A 21,633-nucleotide genomic window follows, 5' to 3' on the forward strand; every position below is an offset into this window, starting at 1 on the left:
ACGAATACTATGTGGCTGGCCAGCAATTGCAGCCACGCGTTCGTGCAGGTTTTGACGCCAAACCCGGGGAAACGGCGTCTACGCCGAGACACCTCCTCGACAGCCGGGATTGTCCTCAGAAGGACAGGGAGTGGACTGTAAGACTCCGTTGGGGTGCTTGGTCCGGATGAAAAAGAAGAGTCCTGGTCGTCGGTTCTGGGTGATTTTTATTAGGTGTGCCCTTTAGCCGGGGCTGGGTGATACTGGATGGGGAACACACTTCGGGGAGCCCTTTTATAGGCGAGGGCAAGGCAAGACTCTGGACACTCGCGAGATCTACACAATAGTGAGTCCAAATGACCACAAATCAAACAAAAGAACTATTGTAGCAGGAAACAAGGCAACTAGGAAGAGATCCATCTGATCTTGGGTTCGTGTGCAACAACTGTGCCATGGGCAGGGTAAAATGCCTAATTGCGGACGCAACAAACACTTTTCGCTTAATGTTGTCGCTTAATGCGTTTTGTTCCCAGGTTGCCGATCAAAGATCATTTTCCGTTGCCGGAAGAGGGGGATCTTCCTGTTGGGCGGATTTAGTTTCTTGGCCGTCCTTCTTGATATTTCTCGTACCGGAAGTACGACATCCTCTGGATGTCGACTTCCTTAACCTAGTCGCCACGCTGTCTAGTAACACTTAAAAAAAACGGGTGAGTTATTTTGTTTTCATATTTTGTAAGAACAAATCCAATCACTTTTTAAATATCGATATCGAAAGTCCCTTAGTTCCAGTGCAAACCGCCTTATGACACTTCCGCGACCCTTTCCGGTTCGGTACTGGTTTGCATAATGCTAATACTGCAGTCGGTATACGGGTTTTTAGTTTGAACAAAAGTTTTTAATTATTTTTTTCCTAAAACACATTACATTTAGTTGTAGGTTGCTGGTCCTTTTGTCAACATTTCACGCTTACTTTCCTCTGTTGATTGTACGTTCAAATGATTTGGGTGATTAATTCTTTAAAGAATATCAATAAGCCATGATCATTGGGCAGTTTTGGAGAAGAGTGTAAATGGTATAAAAGTTGCAACGCATTTCGGCCAAAATTGTGCGGTAAAATGTCATTTCGACCTTATAATTCAATGCCCCTTCCAAGTGACATTTCATTTTTTATGTCGTTCGCGTCTCCCGTCATCAAAACAAAGTTTAGATTTTCTGCATGTTTTAGTGCAAAAGTAGCACAAAAAAAAGTTGCTGCGCGAGAAGCGCCACTAAAAGAATAATAATTTTGCTAATTCTGACTTGGGTGGCCACACCGGCGGTATGACCCAAAGGTGTTCGACGTCGAGGGAATCGCGGGTGCAAGTTCTTTGGTGCGGCGAAGGATTTTCTCCCTGTGCTCTGACAGCGCCTTGGGTGCGGGAGCTGTTCGACAAGGATCCGCTGCCATCGCCGAAGACGACGTGGGCTGAGATGAAGGACATTGACGCGGATTATTACGGATATCGGGATAGAAGGCCGTGCGGCAAGCATTTCAACGGGTGGTTTATAAGTGAAAGTAGCAGCGGGTGGGACCGGACGAGGAGGACTGATAGCACGAAGATCGGCAAAGCAGAATAATCAGCTGTAAGACGATCCAATGGAACTGCTAATAATCTAATAATCTAATCTAATCGAACACAAGCGCAGCCAGTCCGAAGAAAGCATCCGGGAAGAACTTATGGTTAGATTACGCCTCAAGTTCCTTCTTGTCATTATTAATGATTGCAGTACTTTCGAGAACCCCCGAAGTGTATTACACTCACTAAAGCGGCCCGGCCTACTGCGTTGCGTTAACCGCAAGAGACAGATTCTATGAACGGATCCCACATTTCATAGAACCAACAGGGGAAGAAGAAGAAGAAGCCGGGGACATACCGTACCAACCGGTTCGAGTTATTTATAGATTATAATGGTGTGTGGTGTGTAGGGGAATCGTTGGGGAAGGGATTATTGTATTATATAGTAAATGACCTTGTGACATTATTTCACCACTACGGATTAATTCACTCAAGGAGTATTAATCCCTTGGTGGCCGAATGGCTAGAGCATCCGACTTCCAATCCAAAGGTGTGAGTTCGAATCCCACCTGATTCTATGCGTTTTTTTGTTCATATTCAAAGTTCAATTACAGTCGAAAAATTTCAAGGAGATCGGTCGGGAATCGTAAGACGATCCAATGGAACTGCTCGGGCCAAAATCAACAATAAAAGCAACAACGACGTCTACAAAGCTGGTGCAGCACAAATGGGCAGCTGGACACTCTGCCCCAAAAGCAGAACCTGTTCAAGGGCGATCGGGAGTCGTACAACAATGAGTTCCTGCATCAGTTTCGGATTTTTTCGTGCGTCTTGGAGAACTTTAGGCTGGAACCGGACAAGGTAAAATACTTTAAACTTTCTGTTTATAACAAGTTTTAATAAAAACGTTTTTTCACCGTAGAATGCTCCAACGAGGATGGAGACAGCAAAAAAAGGTCCGGATGCTCTCGGTTAGTCACCCGGATCGCGCGCGGGACTAAACCACCAAATATCAAATGAATACCAACGTTCGGTTCAGCGTGTCAAAAAACTGCAAGACTGAAGGCTAGTTCCGCAGGTCGGGAGGCAAACTCCACAAAGACACCAAAATCGGGACCGCTAGGTGAGTTCTAACGAGAACTACGTGCAAACACCAAATAATAAGTTGTGGTATCAGTCAGGCTCACCATCGACGAGAACAAAACCCACAGCCCACAGGCGGACGCGCAAGACTAATAAGCACACTGCACTAGAGACGAAAGTAAGTTCACCAGAAATACGGTCCAGTGATTCAGTGCTAACAAAAAAAACTTTCTCGCTTTTAGGAGTCCGTTTTTCTGCACCGCTGGAACCTTCTCAGATTTAGAGCACTAATCCAGCGGCAACTCTTCCAAGACGCGGTCACGTGGACGCGGTCTGTCGGCGGAAGATTGGACGTTTGTGGGGTTTGGTCGCTTGATCACCGGGAGGCAAGTCGGTCATGAACCGGCGTGGAATGTTGGTAGCGGCACTATGAGTGATAGTGAAAAGGCGGAGTGCATCCGAGTCTGAAGAAGGCGCAAGCACCGGTCGAAGAAGGTACGCGATCGAATCGAAAATTAGATCAACACGCACACACACACAACATAACCTGTAAGCAAAACGTATGTCTGTGCCAAACAAAGTTCTCTCGATGATCTTAATGTTTTGTATCGTTTTCTAATAAGAGAACTTTCTTTGAAAGAAAGATACCCTCAGGGTTATGCTAATATCCACTGAAACAGGCTCCGTTGTATCTAGAATCTGAAAACTGAATCAGATTTTGGATTCAGCGGAGCAAAAAAAATTGTTTTGCTTTGGTAAATTTCCATTAGTTTCATTGGAAAATTACACGATTTCGCAATATTTTAATTTCTAACATTTACAATGAAAATCATGTAAATTTCCGATGAATCTAATGTAAATATCCATCATTTATCATGATACCTTTTGGTACATGATAAATAATGTAAATCTACAGGAATATGTTTTTCTGTGTAGGTCACCTGTCCAAAACTAGATTTTTGATGATTTTTTCTAAATTTAGGGAGAAAAGGATCCCATTACAATTTTGAAGTTTTTTGGAAAAATATTGTTTTGCCCCCTGATTTTTCAGACCAATTTTGAAGGAAGGGGCGACATAAACTTTAATACACGGAGAGACTGTGCCCAGAAATTTTAACAATTAAAATTGTTGATTTTACTTTCGTAAATTTTAACAAAAACGTACTTGTTACTGCCAATATTCCGTTAAAATAACTAAAATTCAGTAATAATTTAATAACCTGTTTGTTGAAAATGCTGGAGGCAAAAAGCTAACAGATTTCCCGAACTCGAATGAACGTGCTCGACTGTTAGCTTTGGTTTTAGGAAAATCAAAAATTTTTGTTGGTTGAATATAATTAACAATTTGTTGAATATTTAAAAGATGAACTTGGGTTTGTTTACGTCTGTCATTTGAAGTCAGGATTCGAACGAGAGCGGTCGATTTGTTGAGTTTGTGTTGTTAATTATGAAGTGAGAGGATGTGAAAGGTGAAAATTACACTATTTGATTAATGTTGAAGTGGCAAATCAAAGTGTTGCAACTGGGGAGGTGGAATTGGTGAGTAGGTTTGTTGATGATTTCTTTGCAGGTGATAAACTATGAAAAGCAAGAGGATGACCTTCGCCATGAGGACCTCTAATGCGAGGGGCTTTATGATAATGTTTGGAGGAAAGAGAGGGGCAGTGGAAGGAAGAGGCGGACCAACTCTTGCACGACAATACTTGCACGGGCAAATTTAACAAAATGTTGGTTAATCTAAGTAAGTATGGGTTTAATTTTACACAACAATTTATCTATTGTGATTTTAATTAGAAAACTGGATCATCAAAAACCTTCGTGCTTACGATGGATACAATTTTAATGAACCATTATTTTTTTCAGAATCATCAACCATAAAATACATGGAAATGCGTACACATTATATCAAAATAAAAATTCGATGGTGGGAAATGTAAAAAAAAAATTATAAAAGATATACAAAAGAAGATATTAATATTTTAAAAATGCTGTTGAAAAAGACTGCTCAATAAACTGGTAAGTAGAACTCAAAATATTGTTTTCAGGAATCGGAGTACGTTGAATAAATTGAATCAAATGCAATGAAAGTGTGTTGCCAAAAGTAGTTGTTAAATTAGTGCAAACTTGGTAAGTAGCATTATTGATATTTCTTGTTGATAATTACATTTATTTACGTTCCTTTTATCAGTTTAGAGCCGAATTTTTTTTTATTAGATTAATAATAAATTTCATATGTCTATTTGCAGCAAAAGGTTCGCCTTGGTGTAAATTGTGTGTCCAACCACAAGAAAAATAACTAAACATGAGACCGTTGTAGATGATGACGACTTATCGGATGATTTCACAGTGATGGTAAGTGAATACAACACTTAATTGTATACAACATAATAAAAATATAAGCTTAAAACTTGGTGTAAATTTTACTCGGTTTCTACTTTTAAGGAATTTACGAGAAATTAAACATCTTTTTTGAACATTTTTAACAAAATTTGTAAAATGCTTTTTTTATTATATTTTTTTAAACATTAATCAAACTTAACATGTTTTATAATAACAATTAAAAAATTACAAATAATAAAAGTACAACAAATTAATTTGTAAGGCATTATTACAAAATTAACTGCAAATTCAATAAAAATATTGCTATCAACAGCTAATTACTGACTACATGTATGAATATTTTTCTGTATTTAAGCAAGACATTTGTTAAAAATAGAGCTAGAAATTCGGTCCAGCCTGTATCGTCAAATAATTAAAGAAAATATATATAGACACTAACATAAATTATGTTTAAATAAGAAATGTTTTGTTACAAACCACTAATAATTTGCTGCATGCAAAAATATTTCAGTTGATACAACGAAAAAAAATGTTAAAAAATAGTTGAAAAATATTGTCCAGCCTGTTTTTTACAGAATATTTAACAATATTTCAGCTGAAAACAAAAAAAAAATAGTTAATTTTCTGAAAAAAATATTCTAGCAGTCGACTGCTAGAATTTTTTTTCGGTCATTTAACCAACAAAAATGGCAATTCTAACTATTTTTTTAGTTACTTTTACCTACTGGTGGTCAGCAATTTCGAGTTAACAAAATCAACAATCGATTGTTGAAAAAAAGCTGTGTAAAAAATTAACCCATACTTTTAGTTAAATTAACCAAGAATTTCTTAGATTTGCCCTCGCCGGTCTCTCCGTGTAAATACAACGGTCTTTTTATGTTTTAACAAAACTGATTCTTTTATTCCTTTGTTCTTTCCAATTTGTTAGATTTGAATCTTTTTTATCAAATTTACGAAACTCAAATGAATGAGTTGTTAAAATTTTCAGGTCGATTAAATTATTAAACTTGTTTTCTGGTCCGGATAGCGTCAGTTCGGGCAGCCTCCTACTCCTGCAACACCGGCTAAGGTCTTCTTACTGCTGGCTTCCAAACCAGGAATCGTGTTAAACCAGACCGGTCAGAAGCTGGCGGACATTTCTTGCCGATTTCGTCGTTCCCTTTCATGGCTTTCTACCTAAGGTACTCGCGATTGAGTGTGTAGTAGTGCGGTTGTCAAAATCGTTATCTCGGACTCTCTCACTCCACTGACACTGACATTGTTTATGTTTTGGTTTTCCTGGCACGGTCCATTGTTCGTTTGTTATTGTTTTGGTTTTAGTGGCACGGAGTCATGCACTCACACTAATGCAAAGCAAGATCGCGAGTACCTATGATATACAGCCTTGGTTCCCTTTCACACTAATTCCGTAAAGTTCGTCGGCCTCAATGCAGAATCACGGATTTATTTTTAATTATATTTATTCAGATTTTCTCTTCCATGTACATTCATTCAGTTAAAATATTATTGAGTGTCCAATTACAATCGATGACTTTTCACCTCAATTTTAAATACTAGCAACTTTCATTTATTCATGAAATATTGTAGCTTTCGCTATTCAGTGATTTCTAATGCAGGAGGTCCTACATGTACAAAAGGGAAAAGGGATACCTTAAAACTAACTTAAAAACTATATAAAGAGCGGTTCTATGCAGCTGAAGACTGAAATGATTTTTGTCGAAATGCATCAATTATCTTGTTGGACATAACATCCAAAGTGTCAACTTCGGCTAGTTGATGAAGTTCACTGGTGCTGAACCAGGGAGGAAGTTTCAGAATCATTTTCAGAATTTTGTTCTGAATCCTCTGAAGTTTTTTCTTCCTGGGTTAAGCAACAGCTTGTCCAGATCGGCACAGCATAAAGTATATTTGTTTATAAATTAACAGTTTATTCTTGAGACAAAGTCTAGAATTCCTGTTTATAAAACATTTAGCAGGCCAAGGGTGAAATGATACCTTTTCGGTTGACACCCGGTGAGGAACATCCTGGAAGGAGCGGAACTACACCCGTAGTGCTGTTAGCTGACCTAGACCTTGGTCAAAACAGCTGCTCTGGTTCCTTGCAAGTTACCCATTTTCTTACCTCCACGTTGGCTTGGTTTCGTCATCATGATGACAACACGTGACCTTGCTGGTGGCCTGTGGAAACGAACTCGTAAACCTTTGACCAGCGAGGGTCAGAGTAGAGACGGCCAAAAGAAAGGGATGCGCAATGTGGGAAGGGAAGATTGTAGACGGTATTGTTTTGATTCACAGCATGTTGAGTTAACTGTTGTGGATGTACCTGATACATCGCAATACGGGGTTTCTCTTCTTTCCACTTTCAGCTACTATCTATCTTCTATTTCTTTATTATGTATAACTGATTTTCTAATTCTGCTTCTGTTTACTATCCACCATTTCATTTTGATTGCATGATCCTTTGTTTCTCTTATTTTCTTATACTAATGCATCTTTTTGTTTTGTTTGTTTCCATTTTCATGTCGTGTCTGGGCCTGCGGTTGGAGAACGATTGCACCACGACAACCACTTTGGAGTGATATTATCACACTGGAGACAACAGCAACAACATTAGAAACCCTGATGTCACTCAGGTTCACGAAAGTAACTGTATCGATATTTTATAGTGTTTATATTTTACTAACATCCCTTTCATTGCAGAGCATGGACTACATCATAAAGCGGCAATGTGGGAAAGGGAAGTAATTTGTGATTGTAGAAGGTATTGTTTTGATCCACAGCATGTTGAACGAACTGTTGTGGATGTACCTAGAACATCGCAACTCGGAGTATCTCTTCTTCTTATCTCCAACTACTTTAGTCCTGTTTCACTTATCTGTCAAGTCTCCTCTACTTTATTTGCCAGTTTTAACTGCTATGTGTTTTCCCTAACATCCCCAATCGGCTCCTGAAGTTGTCATTAATGCTATCTAAGCTTATATGATATTATTTATCCTTTATCAGATAGTTTTTTTTTCATAAATTATTGCCTATATTTTTAATCTACTTCATACAGCTTTTACTCTTCTTTCCTTCAACATACACTTATTCTTTCAGTATCGAACTTTATGTAGTTTGCTTTCCTTTATTGTCTATTGTTTTAATCTACGCCCTTTTCTTCAAACAAGTAAGGTTTGAGTCCTTACTCAATATATTGAATGATCAAAGTCACACACAACGTTATTGTACTTTTGGTAAACTTTTTAATAACATGCTTAGGTTCAAAACATTGTAACAAAACACCGCGACAGAAGAAATAGCAACAGATAAACACGACTCAACACTAGGAAAGATTTCAGGAGAAAACAATACACAGTAAAATAACAATTAGTTTTTGAATTCAAACTAAAAATTAAACAGTTTTTTGCTTTACTGAAAATTGATAGGCACACTATAAATGGTTAGGCGCTTATACTTACATCAAACCCTACGTAATGTACCACCCCCGGCCGAGTTAAAATGCGTAACCGGAAAAGAAGGTGTGCATGCCTGGCACGAACACTCAAAGCGTGTTCTAGCGTGCTGCTCGTACTGACTCAGAGCAAGGGTGAGATGTAGGTGTAAGGGCAGTGCGTGTTCGTCGGGAACCTGGTGCATAAGATCGGTCAAGGCCCGTTCTTACACTGAAAATTGCGAATTGCGAATTCCTGTTTATAAAACATTTAATATACCTGGATACTTTCAATGTGATCCTTGTAAGTAAGGTTTTTGTCAAAAGCAAGTCCAAGATATTTCACTTGATTCTCCCACTTTAAATTTACCTCATTCATCTTTATAATGTGATGACTTTTTGGTTTAAGAAAATCAGCCCTTGGTTTGTGAGGGAAAATAATAAGTTGAGTTTTTGCAGCATTTGGAGTAATTTTCCATTCTTTCAAATAAGAATTGAAAATATCCAAGCTATTTTGTAATCTTCTTGTGATGACACGAAGGCTTCTACCTTTGGCGGAGATGCTTGTATCATCAGCAAAAAGTGATTTCTGACATCCTGGGGGCAAATCAGGCAAGTCAGAAGTAAAAATATTGTATAAAATTGGACCCAAAATGCTTCCTTGAGGGACGCCAGCACGTACAGGTAGTTGATCAGATTTGCTGTTCTGATAACATACCTGTTGAGTTCGATCCGTCAAATAATTTTGGATAATTTTCACGATATAAATCGGAAAATTAAACCTTTTTAATTTTGCAATCAAACCTTTATGCCAAACACTGTCAAATGCTTTTTCTATGTCTAGAAGAGCAGCGCCAGTAGAATAGCCCTCAGATTTGTTGCTTCGAATCAAATTTGAAACTCTCAACAACTGATGAGTAGTTGAATGCCCAAGGCGAAATCCAAACTGCTCATCAGCGAAAATTGAATTTTCATTAATGTGCGTCATCATTCTATTAAGAATTATTCTTTCGAATAATTTACTAATAGATGAAAGCAAACTAATGGGCCGATAGCTTGAGGCTTCAGCAGGATTTTTATCCGGTTTCAAAATCGGAACTACTTTGGCATTTTTCCAACTACTGGGAAAATATTCCAAATCAAAACATTTGTTGCAAATTTTGACCAAGCTACTTAAAGTTGCTTCAGGTAATTTTTTAATTAAAATGTAAAAAATGCCATCCTCACCAGGGGCTTTCATACTTTTTAATTATTTGATAATAGATTTTATTTCATTCAGATCCGTATTAAAAACTTCATCTGATGAAAATTCTTATTTAACAATATTCTGAAATTCTATTGAAATTTGATCTTCAATAGGATCCAAAACATTTAAGTTGAAATTATGAGCACTCTCAAACTGCTGAGCAAGTTTTTGAGCTTTTCCCCATTAGTTAATAGAATATTATCACCATCTTTTAAAGAAGGGATTGGTTTTTGAGGTTTCTTAAGAACCTTTGAAAGTTTCCAAAAAAGGTTTAATTTGTTCGACATCTCTTGCGAACTTTTCATTTCGCAGGAGAGTGAATCTGTGGTCAATAACCTTTTGCAAATCTTTTTGAATTCGCTTCAGTGCAGGATCACGAGAACGTTGATACTGTCTTCGGCAACCCCCTGGCATCACTGTAAATGGCTAGAACGTTTGACAGTCACCAAAACCTCGAAGAGCCCACGTAGCAGTATTAGTGAAGAGCCCACGTTGTTTATCGTGGGCTCTTCACTAATACTACTGCGTGGGCTCTGTGAGTGTAGCAGTATTGGTGTTGTCTGTTTGTTTACACCAAATTTTCAAGAAACATCTCTTTTTGTGTGTGCAAATCTGTTACGAAAAAAGATGAGAACTGTTGCTTCCGATTGACCGGGAAGATTGTCCGGGTAGTACTGGACCGGGGACTGGCCAAGTCCCGCTTATGATCCTTCCGAACAACTCGCTGCAATCTCCGGCAGGGAGTAACCGACCAAGTGCAGAAACATCCGTGATTCCGGTGATTGTGGCGGAGCTGGTCTTTCCGAACATCCTTCGATAACCTTCTCCGAGGACTGGCCCACTCCCGCTGTCGACTCGCACAGGGAATCGAAGGAAACGCGTGCATGTGTAGAATCCGACCTTTCGTGGACTCTCAAGAAGTTCATCGCGAAGTGGTCTGAACAAATCTGAACTGAACTTGCAAAACCGTCTTCATCGCCACTTCGCGGGGCATTTATCCATGGTCTCTGGCGGATAGGGTCCTTCGGGATCTTGCGTTTGGAAATCCGTCCCGTGTCCCGTGCCGTTATTTTTTCATGGAAATCATTTCAACATTATGAAATAGTGCCTTTTTTTGCCACGCGGTTTGTTTATTTTTAAATTTTGACAGCAAATGCGTTCTTCATCTTCTTTGCGTCTTCATGTTCGCGTCGAACATTTAGGTTTCATAAACATGGCCGTCGTGACAGAGGGCTGGTCTTCGGCGATCATTTTTCAGACGAATCAGAAGCTGAAGATCGTCATCAATAATGGGAGAATCAATTTTGACTTGGACTTTAGGAATAGCAATATTCCTAGCATCCAAAATTGCATTAGTTAAAGATTCCAAGGCTGAATCAATATCAGCTTTGGTTTCTAAAACAAAATCATGATTTAAATTATCCTCAATATGATGCTAATACCGGTCCCAATTAGCTTTGTGGTAATTAAACACAGAACTATTGGGTCTGGTAACTGCTTCATGAGAAAGTGAAAAAGTTACTGGAAGGTGATCAGAATCAAAATCAGAAGAGTCACTAAAGGACCACAATACTGACTTTGATTTGTCAAAACCAAATCAATTGGGTACTAAAGCCCTATGTCAATTTTTATGTACAACGTTAAAAAACACGATTAACGGTACACTTCAACCATAGCCTTTGCACCCAGATATTTTTTACATACATTTTAGTATTTTCAATACTACGGGAACTATCGATATAATTTTTTATTCATCCCCTAAATTACTGTCTTCGTAGTTACATACAACAAAGTTTGACTATTTTTACAATCAGATTCATGCAGGATTGGGTCCGTAAGTTTGACAATTTTAGGATAAGAAGACAACAACTTCCTTGGTTGCTGTGCACCCTTAAAACCTTTTTTCATTTTTATGCAATTTTTTTTTTGACAAGACAACATTTTTTCGATGGAATGACTATGGTCCCCTTGTAACGAGCTGTCAAGTAGGAGCTTTTCTGTCAAGAAGGACCGCGAGGTTAATTTTTCAAAATTGATTTAAAAATCCATTTTAAACTCTTTGTGGTCGTACAAAGGGTCATTGTACTCAGAAAAATAAGCTTTATCGCTGTAAACAATAATATCAGCAATCTAAGCTTCATTTTAGGACCCAATTGTTGATGGATTTCTAACAGAAGAAAAGCAAGTTGGTCCATTCGGGTATAAAACCGAATAAAGACCAGAAGTGCAATCTCTGAATAGAATTTTACCATTGGAATTTACTTTTGAATTATTCCAAGATTGGTGTTTGGCATTAAAATCACTGATGATCAAAAATCGAGATCTATGTCGAGTAAGTTTATTCAAATCCCCTTTGAAAAATTTTTTATTTTCCCCAGTGCATTGGAATGGCAAATATGCAGCTGCAATCATAATTTTCCCAAAAGAAGTTTCAAGTTCAATGCCCAAACTTTCAATAACTTTTAACTTAAAGTCACGTAACGTGCTATAAGTCATACTACGGTGGATAACTATTGCAACTCCACCGCCATTTCGATTCATTCTGTTATTGGTTATAACTTTATAATCTGGATCACTTTTCAAATAAGTGCCAGTTTTTAAAAATGTTTCGGTTATAACAGCAACATGCACGTTATGAACTCGTAAAAAGTTGAAGCAGATTCACGGATGGTTTAACGGTCACCTAGTGCAACAATTCTGTTTCGGGACGGCGAGAATCGACCATGAATTTCGTGGTATAAAAAAACGGAACGAGAACGTAAACGGAACATAACTGTCGCGAACTGCTCCGTTCGGAGCAAACCCCAACGTTGTGGCCTATACGAGACCTTCCCACGATGCCACTGGATGTTCTCGTCGGCGTACGTGCCCTAGTCCGGTGTTCCGTCTCAGCGGTCCTTAATTCTGCGCTGTGACCACTTGATGTGTGTGTGTGTGTGTGCAACCAACCAAACGGGACCACGCGGTCGCTTCTTACAAATTGAGTTGTTTCCATGTATTTTAGATTTTAAATCCTATACATGCAAATAACTCGCATAGGCATTTGGCAGGTGTTAGCTCTGCCGAGCTTCGGTGACCCATTTCTACGCAGGCTAGCCATGCGCGAGGTACTTCAGCTTGAATCGACAAGCCCCGCCCTAAAGAACGTTTGCATCAATCGGATTCAAACGTTATTTAGCACTTCCGAGTCCTTGTCAAATGGACAAAGACCCAGCACGTATATAGTTTGTAGTAGTAGTATTCCTAATTCTACCAATCCAAAGGACGGGGGATCGAACCCCGGTTCGAGCGACTTTGATGTTTCATTCATGTTTAGAGTTTCAAAAATTCATATTTCCTGATCTTTCTCGTTTGGAGCAGATGGGAATCGAACCCAGGATCTTTCGCTTACAAAGCGAACACCGTAACCAGTCAGTCACGGCTGCTCCATATTTCCAATTGGAAGTTTCTCACCCGAAAAGCAGCATCATCCGTCAAACCGGCAGCGATTACATTCACTATTTCGTCACGAATCCGGCGACTTCTCGAGCCGCCTGCATTTTGAGCCGCTCAGAAATCGAGCCGCCAATCTCAGCAAACGTTGCCTACTCCCGCCCCCTTCACTCACTACTCAACTCCTTCAACATTTTCCTCAGCAATTTTCACAACTTTACAACAATAAAAACTTGGAAAATCCACCCATTTTTCTCTTGAAGGCCACCTCAAAAAACTCCGTTCGGTGACCGAGATTTCTCATCAAAGTGTCACTTCTTCACAACACCCAAATCACATGAAAACCTGCAAAAATCCGTCTGAATTCTTGTACCACTCAAAACCATTACACTACCGAAGGAACTTCTTACGGAACTGTCCCGCCGGAAAGTCTAAAAATCGCGAACCGTAAAACGTCACGATGAAAAATTCGAAACAAGGAGAAACCAAAAAAAAAAAACGCGTAGCGCAAATTCTTGTCAACCAACCGCGACCCATTCTGCGCTGTGACCACTTGATGAGCTAAAAATGCATCCAGGAGCAGCTGCGTAAGTTTAACGTGGCCACATCGAAGGGTGATTTTATAAACACGGAAGTTCCCTCCCAGGTGAGGAACACCCGGACGCTGTTGGATCCGCTGCGGCCGGTTCCCGAACTTGATACTTGATAGACCTCGTTAACCAGTGGCAGCACTAGCAATCCCGTATTGAATCTGGACCGGGGTTCATCTCAGGCTCTTCGTTTAGAACTGCCCTCGGGAAGAGACCCGTCGTTCCACTGTTAACCCCCCTAGATGAACCGGCCGGAAGACCGCGAATGTTACGAATGCGACACAACCCGAACCCGCCACTACTTTGGGGGTTGCGGTTGCTCTGCTGGGACTGCTTCGAAAAAATCCACCGAGTGGGGAACATTGGCCAACACTTTCGTCAAACCTATTTTTTTTCGCGACAAGGAATTTTCATCTTGGAACAAACGCCGAAAAACAAAAAAACATAAATAAAAAACACAAAAGTTACTGCTGCTTGGTGCGTACTTTGACAGTTCCAAGTTTTAGTTGCGTTGCTAGTGCGTTGCCAAATTTGGTAACTCGCTCCCAACCGGGGCGTTACGTTTTAGTTTGGGAGCGGGGCGTTACGGTTGGGAGCGAGTTACCAAATCTAGCAACGCGCTAGCAACGCAGCTAAAACTTTAAACTGTCAAAGTTCGTACCAAGCCGACGTAGCTTCTGTGTTTGTTTATGTTTTTTCGTTTTTCGTCGGTGGTTCCGGGTTGAAAATTCCCCGTCGCGAAATAGTTGTGGATTTAACAACAGTTTTTTTCTAGTGCAATTTGGGACGACGGGTTTTTTCTCCGGGGCAGTTTTGTACGAGGAGCCTGAGATAAACCCGACATTGCTCGTGTCACTCCTGCAGTTGTTCCGGAACCGGTCGCAATGGATTCAACAGCGTGTTACCCATCCTGCAGGACACCTCCGTGATTTGCAAATCACCCAGTCACGTAGTCACCGCGCAGAATGAAGGACCGCCTGGACGGAACGCCGGACTAGGGCACGTAGGCCGACGAGAACATCTGGAGGCATCGCAAACAAAGTTAGAGTTTGCTCCGACTGAAGCAGATTCGCGACGGATTCGAATGCCATCTTGGACACGAAACGTAAGTTTGTTTACTTTTTCGTCCATGTTTGGGAGTCAGCAGGAGAACCGGTAAAAAACGAGTGTTACGGGAGTCGGGTGGAAAGGCGACCCTCCCGAAAAAGGAACGGAAGCTATCTGGACCAGAAATTTAGGTTATTTAAACGGAACAAAATTTTGTTTACGCATCCGAAAAATCGTCAAAGAATCGTTTCTCTGTACCAAGCCTGTGCATCGTGCTGAAAAATGAAATCATTTCCGGATAGTCGTCTCAATCAGAAGAAATCCCCACCGAAGGAACTGACCGTGCATAGTTCAAGTTGGAATCACAAGCTTTTGATGAATGGGAGAATGGCGGGGTGGGGAACCGGTTATGCTCCCGGCGATGTTTTTTCCGAGCTATCAAGACGCTGTTGATCTCAACTGCAGTAGTTAAAATGCACCTGAGATCACCCGAGGTGCACGTGACAGTGAATAACAGCATCACTTGTTCGCAGTACATCCTTCAGGAGACCCACGTGAACCTGCTTGAAGAGTTCGTTGACAGACAGCTGGCACGGAAGATGCTCGTGGCCACTTGTTTACTTCGGAACCGGTTCTGTCGGATTCCGTAAACCCGGGTGCGGTCATTTAGCGGATTGGTTCGAACCTCATCATGTTACATATCAAATGCCCTGAAATTTTGTAAGGAATTTTTTTTGACCACTTTCATGACCAAGCCACTTGTCCACTCCGGAACCGGGTCCGTCGGATTCCGTAAACCCGGGTGCGGTCATTTGGTGAATTGGTTCGAACCTCATCATGTTACATATCAAATGCCCTGAAATTTTGTAAGGAATTATTTTTGACCACTTTCATGACCTACTGGCTACTTGTCCATCCTAGCTGAAATCAACTGGGAGGATGATGTTACGATCGATCCGGGTCCGGTTGGCCAGCATTTGCGGAGAGCATGGGTTCGTCGAAACCTGTGGCTCGCTCCCGGTCAAGCACCTATTTGCGAAGTACCACGGAATTAAGGACCTATACGTTAAGTGGCAGAGTTTAAAATAAGTAGTCCCTAATTTCACTTCCCCTCCTAGACTGGCAGTGATTTGACCTGACGGCGATTATCGAGCGGTAAAGCCTGGAATCCACAAAATCTCAATCTTTGTGTAAACAATTGGAAAGTTACAGGTTCTACTGACGGATATACGTCAGGCGAAGAATAGATTTATTGAAATCAACTCCAAAGCACGCACCCCGGAATTCTTTTTTCATCGCGTTGAACATAACCTTGCTCAGCATGTAGCCTTGACAGCTCTGAATGCGGCACTCAGTGCGGAACTAGCCTTCAATTGAATGTACCATAAGCGGCTTCGAAGACGGTGTCAGTGATTTCTTCCAACATTTCCTGTACCGAGGCCACCAAGTATACGTTCCTGGTCCTAATGTGGAAGTGTTTCGAAACAGGCTGGTTCTTCGAAGGCCACCGGATTTGTTGGCGGTGTTGCTAAAAAGTAAGCCGGAACCGATGCCAAAGTTTAATCCACTTCTGAAACTGCTCCCAGTTAAAGTAGTTATGTTGATGCCAAATGTTGGCGCAAATGATCTGTTTGAGGGAGTGTACACACTTGGTAGAGTAGAGAGGGGCAAAGGTACACACCTAATGACATTCATTCGGTAACCATTGATTTTTCAGATCCGGCCTATTTACCAAAAGGTACCCCTATCACTTGCCTACTAAACGTATTACCAAAATTGACCTCAATACAGCTTTGTTTCGTGTATCGTGATCAAGTTCAGTTTTCAATCTGGAGAGTGGTCAGGTCAATTAAAGACCTCCGAATGTTGATATTCTTGTTTCTCTTTCAAAACATTGAAGTTTTGTACCAATCTTGTCCGGTGGACCACATTTCCGGAATTGTCCCTCCTCCGGAACATCCCTGGGGGTTACCGGGACAACCTGGAGAGTGGTCTGGTCACTCAGAGACCTCAACATTTCGTAGTCGTGTTTATCTTTGAAAATCATGAAGTTTGATACCCATCATGCCCGGTGGACCACATTTCCGGAATTGTCCCTCCTCCGGAACATCCCTGGGGGTTACCGGGACAACCTGGAGAGTGGTCAGGTCACTCATGGACCTCAAAATGTCAATAGTCGTGTTTATCTTTGAAGCAATGATAGCGAATTAAATTTATTATATTTTCTTCAAACAACGATCTCGAAACTTTTTCATTAAACTGCCGAACAAGTAGTTCAGCAACCACCGGTAATGTTGCCGGGTAGTAAATTGCTAACCCGATTTGACAACGACCGGTGTGGAACCGGGTGACTAAACTAAAATAGAAGCGTTACGGGTTAATAGAATAGCAACAATTTCCGCAACGCACCGGTAATGATGCTCTTAATGAAGGTTCTACATTTGAGAAATGGTAAGAATCGGATGATTATGGCGCTTTCCACAGGTCAAAAAGTAAAACCATAGACTAATTAAAGACTAAACACTCCGAACATTTTTTTCAAAAAAATATAACTCATATGCTGTGAACCGCGTGAACCACGTTGAACCGCATCGGCTTACCCTCCGTATGACAGATTTCCTTGGCCGCACTGCCTTTTTTCGATTTTGCTTTGTGCTGCTTTGCGCGCGCATTGTATCGAGGCGCGCATCGTGTTTGTTTTTGTTTTCGCATCAGCTGGACGGTTGAATTTTTTTGCTGCAGAACTTTTTCGATTATTATTCAAACAAAATGGTAAGATTTAAGTGTTTTTAAATGGCACAAATTAGTTAAGTAGCTCAAACTCATCTTGCGATATGAGGATTTGAACATATTAGCCAGATTTTCCTATCTTAAACGAAAAATCAATTGCCTCTTTCCAGGGAATTCGCTTGCTGTTATGTCCTTGACTAAGTTTGAAAATTATCGGAGAGCACTCAACCACATGCGTTCACCGGCTTCCCAGATAAATGGAGCGGGGTCATTCGGTGGCCACTAGCACCAAAACAAATTGAAGGAACTTGGAAATGCAGGAACTGGCGGAGAAGAAACGCTTGAGGGAAGGCGCGAAATGACCAGGCTGAAGAGTGCTGTTGGCGTTCCTCAAGGACGTGTGCAAGAAGAAGGCTTCCCCTACCAACTTAGACCCTGCCACCGAGAAGAACCGCATCCGCGAGGGGGAAGGCACATCCTGCGGCTACCGCAGCCAAGTCGTCGACTTATGTGTGGGTGTATGTGTGTGTATGTTACTGATGTACATTTGTGGTTAAGAATGAATTGAAAATATATAAAATTTACGGCTTTTTGTCAATGTTTTAAACAAATATGGCGTTTCCCAAGCCGTTATGTTAGGACCTGGTTGTAAATTCCTTAATTTGATTGTAAAATGATGAAATGATGATTGGTCTAATCAACACTCTAGACATCTTTTTTTTTAATTTGAATGAACTTTTCGATTGAAAATTTAATTGATACTAAACAACTTAGAGCTACCTTGGTTGGAAATGTCCTGTAAGGTGGAGTTAGACAGCATGCTAATCAGGAGGGCTTGCGTCTAAGATAAGCTGAATCGTATGAATACGTTCGATTCTACGACTTCCCCCGGGGTTCCATGTACCGGAAGCTTTCACACCGACCGCCATCGTGGTCATGCAGCACCCGGAACCGATGCCGAAAGGCCATTTGTTCCATCGGTGACTTATTAAGAAATCGACAGAAATAGAAGGCAAATTTAAAATTAAAAAAAAATCATGGCCATCAGCCTGGACAACCTGTCGGTCCTTCCGGTTCTCCGATATTGCTGGGATGGCAAATGCATCCTCAAATAAATCGAATGTGTGTGTTTGTGTAGATTCACCAATCAAAACAAAAACAACCCAAAAAAAAAGAAACGTCAGAAAATCGTCAGTGGAGCCAGTTTCTGACATTTTGATCTGTCATTTTTGACAGTGAACCGGCCGAGCCAAGGGGTCATAAAAAGGTTGAGTCATGGTTCAGATCCCACTGTGCAGTCTTTTATTAGTCTATGGTAAAACAGTTGCTTTTCTCCATACATTTTGACGATTTTTCCCTTACAAACTTTAAGCGATTGGAGGGAGGGGTTCCCGTGGTCAGAATGAGCTCAAATTTGGAATTTAGTCTAGTGACCCATCATTGATTTCAGGGGGTAGCCCCAAAAAAGTCCGGAATTGGACCACCCTATTGTACACCTTTCGAAAAATTAACATAAATAAAGTTATTTGTTGACAAATCACCATAAATCCAGTTCCCCAACTTCAAATACGCATCCTTGACTGATTGAAAAAATAATTTGGATTGAATATAAAGTTTACTAATTACTTAGTATAAAAGTTTATATAACTCTGGAAATTCTATATAAAACTTATCTGTTATCGACATTACCGACTGCTGTTTGCTGGTATTGCGAAAAAAAATCTTGTCAGCACGAGGATTGAAACATCAACTTCTTAGTTGTTGATCCGACATGCTACCACCGCGCCATGGACGCTTGTTGAATTATGAAGGACAGAGCACCAACATATTCTTCGCTGTGAAGTGTTGCCCGGGGACGCGCCAGCCTTATATGTGTTGGTGAGAACTGCAGATCGCGGGCAAAAATGATCTACGGGCTTGCTGCAAAAATGTTATAAAATGTAATTTTGCTGCAGCAAATTCACTGTTGCATATTTTGATATATATTTTTCCTTTGGGTGTGATTCAGACCGGGTCCAACATTTACTTCCCCGTCCGAAGGAAGCGTGATCAGACAAATCTTGTCTCGAAAAATGCCATCGGATCCTTGTGGGATCGTACCACGGATCGAACCCAGGCCGACTGGGTGAGAGGCAACCACGGTTACCCCTTCACCACGGGTCCCTGCGTTATTTTTTGTTTTAATTAAAATGCAACATGTTTCTTTCAGGACACTCAATTGTATAAACATACCGAATTGCAGAAATTTTGGATGCCAGACTCTACATCAATAGAGTGCTACGATTGTTCGGCAAAATTTTCAACCTTTCGAAGAAAACACCATTGTCGCCTTTGTGGTCAAATTTTCTGCATCAAGTGTTGTAATCAAGTTGTTCCAGGCAAAATAATCAACTGTATTGGTACGTTAATAGATTGTGTTTTCTTTATTTTGCAATTCCATTTTAAAAAGAGCCTAAACCAAAAAAAAGTTCTCCGATCGGGCTCAAAAATTTTCTGAGGATTCCTTCGCCGAAATAGACCGAGCCACGTAGCCAAGTAATAAGCGGTAGATCGGGGTTCAAATCCCGGCTCGGACCAACACAACTGGCGATATTTTCAATTCTGGATTCTATTGCTTAATAAAGGGAAGGTAGTGTATCGTCACAAACTGGGCCTTAGACACCTTAGAAGACAACCTATGGAATGTTAACATTAACCTTAACATGTTAACATTAAGTTGATTAATAAACTGACACTGAATCCGCTTTGTAAATGCCGGCCCCGATACTCTTTTACTAAGCCGAAATAATTAGACCCGTATTTTTTTTTGTTTGGCTATTAGGGTGACCTACACCGTGCTAGGATGGTCCCAAAAACGGCAATTTTCGTCATTTTTAGCAAAAACCACATTTTAACAGATTTTAGTTGTCTTGGACGCAAATGAAAGGTGATAATTTGGTCTTTTTAGGAAAAATTGTCCTAAGGCTAAGCTTACACTCAGCCAAAACAACTTTAAAATTGCATAAGGTCTCCCATATAAACGATATCAAAATTCCCTTTTATGAACTCTATATGGTTGCTCTATGATTCATTATTGCTCCTATTTATTTTATATGGTGAGCTTATGAAATCTACCAACATTGTATATGTGAAAAATCTATATGGCAGACCATATGAAACACATTTCATGATGGCGAAACAAATTGGACAGTCGAAAGAAGAGAATGTCAATAGTTTTTTGAAAACGTAAGTTTTAATTAATTGTTTCGTTTTTAATGCAACTTATCTGTTTTTTATGTTGTTCCATGTGCATTTTGAATAGAATATAACCGAAAATCGATGAAAATGTTGCGGTTCTATATGAGCAGTTCTCTAGGATTTCGGTCATTCGATTTTTTTTTGTATTTTTTAATCCGACTGAAACTTTTTTGGTGCCTTTGGTATGCCCAAAGAAGCCATTTTGCATCATTAGTGTGTCCATATAATTTTCCATACAAATTTGGCAGCTGTCCATACAAAAATGATGTATAAAAATTCAAAATTCTGTATCTTTTGAAGGAATTTTTTGATCGATTTGGTGTCTTCGGCAAAGTTGTAGGTATGGATACGGACTACACTGGAAAAAAATAATACACGGTAAAAAAAATTTGGTGATTTTTTTATTTAACTTTTTAAAACTAAAACTTGATTTGCAAAAAAACACTATTTTTATTTTTTTTTATTTTTGATATGTTTTAGAGGACATAAAATGCCAACTTTTCAGAAATTTCCAGGTTGTGCAAAAATCATTGACCGAGTTATGATTTTTTTAATCAATACTGATTTTTCAAAAATCGAAATTTTGGTCGCAAAAATTTTTCAACTTCATTTTTCGATGTAAAATTGAATTTGCAATCAAAAAGTACTTTAGTGAAATTTTGATAAAGTTCACCGTTTTCAAGTTATAGCCATTTTTATGTAACTTTTTTCAAAATAGTCGCAGTTTTTTATTTTTTTAAATTAGTGCACATGTTTGTCCACTTTTGAAAAAAATATTTTTGAAAAGCTGAAAAAATTCTCTATATTTTGCTTCTTCGGACTTTGTTGATACGACCTTTAGTTGCTGAGATATTGCAATGCAAAGGTTTAAAAACAGGAAAATTGATGTTTTCTAAGTCTCACCCAAACAACCCACCATTTTTCAATGTCGATATCTCAGCAACTAATGGTCCGATTTTCAAT

At 39.9% G+C, this 21,633-nt stretch overlaps 1 protein-coding gene across 2 annotated transcripts in view; it reads left to right on the top strand.

Annotated features, from left to right (window-relative positions):
* LOC119769455 overlaps positions 1-21,633 on the top strand; it is an 83,430-nt gene that overhangs the window by 26,882 nt on the left and 34,915 nt on the right. The window contains exons 1-2 of one of the 2 annotated variants that reach the window (XM_038261941.1): positions 4,577-4,634; positions 19,643-19,832. The exons of the other annotated variant lie outside the window; for it this stretch is intronic. The gene's annotated coding sequence lies outside the window, so the exon portion shown is untranslated. Of the gene's footprint in view, positions 1-4,576; positions 4,635-19,642; positions 19,833-21,633 lie in introns of those variants that run through there. 2 annotated transcript variants of the gene reach the window in all.

This window comes from Culex quinquefasciatus, chromosome 3 (genome assembly GCF_015732765.1).
Source record: "Culex quinquefasciatus strain JHB chromosome 3, VPISU_Cqui_1.0_pri_paternal, whole genome shotgun sequence".
In the NCBI taxonomy this organism is placed as follows: domain Eukaryota; kingdom Metazoa; phylum Arthropoda; class Insecta; order Diptera; family Culicidae; genus Culex; species Culex quinquefasciatus.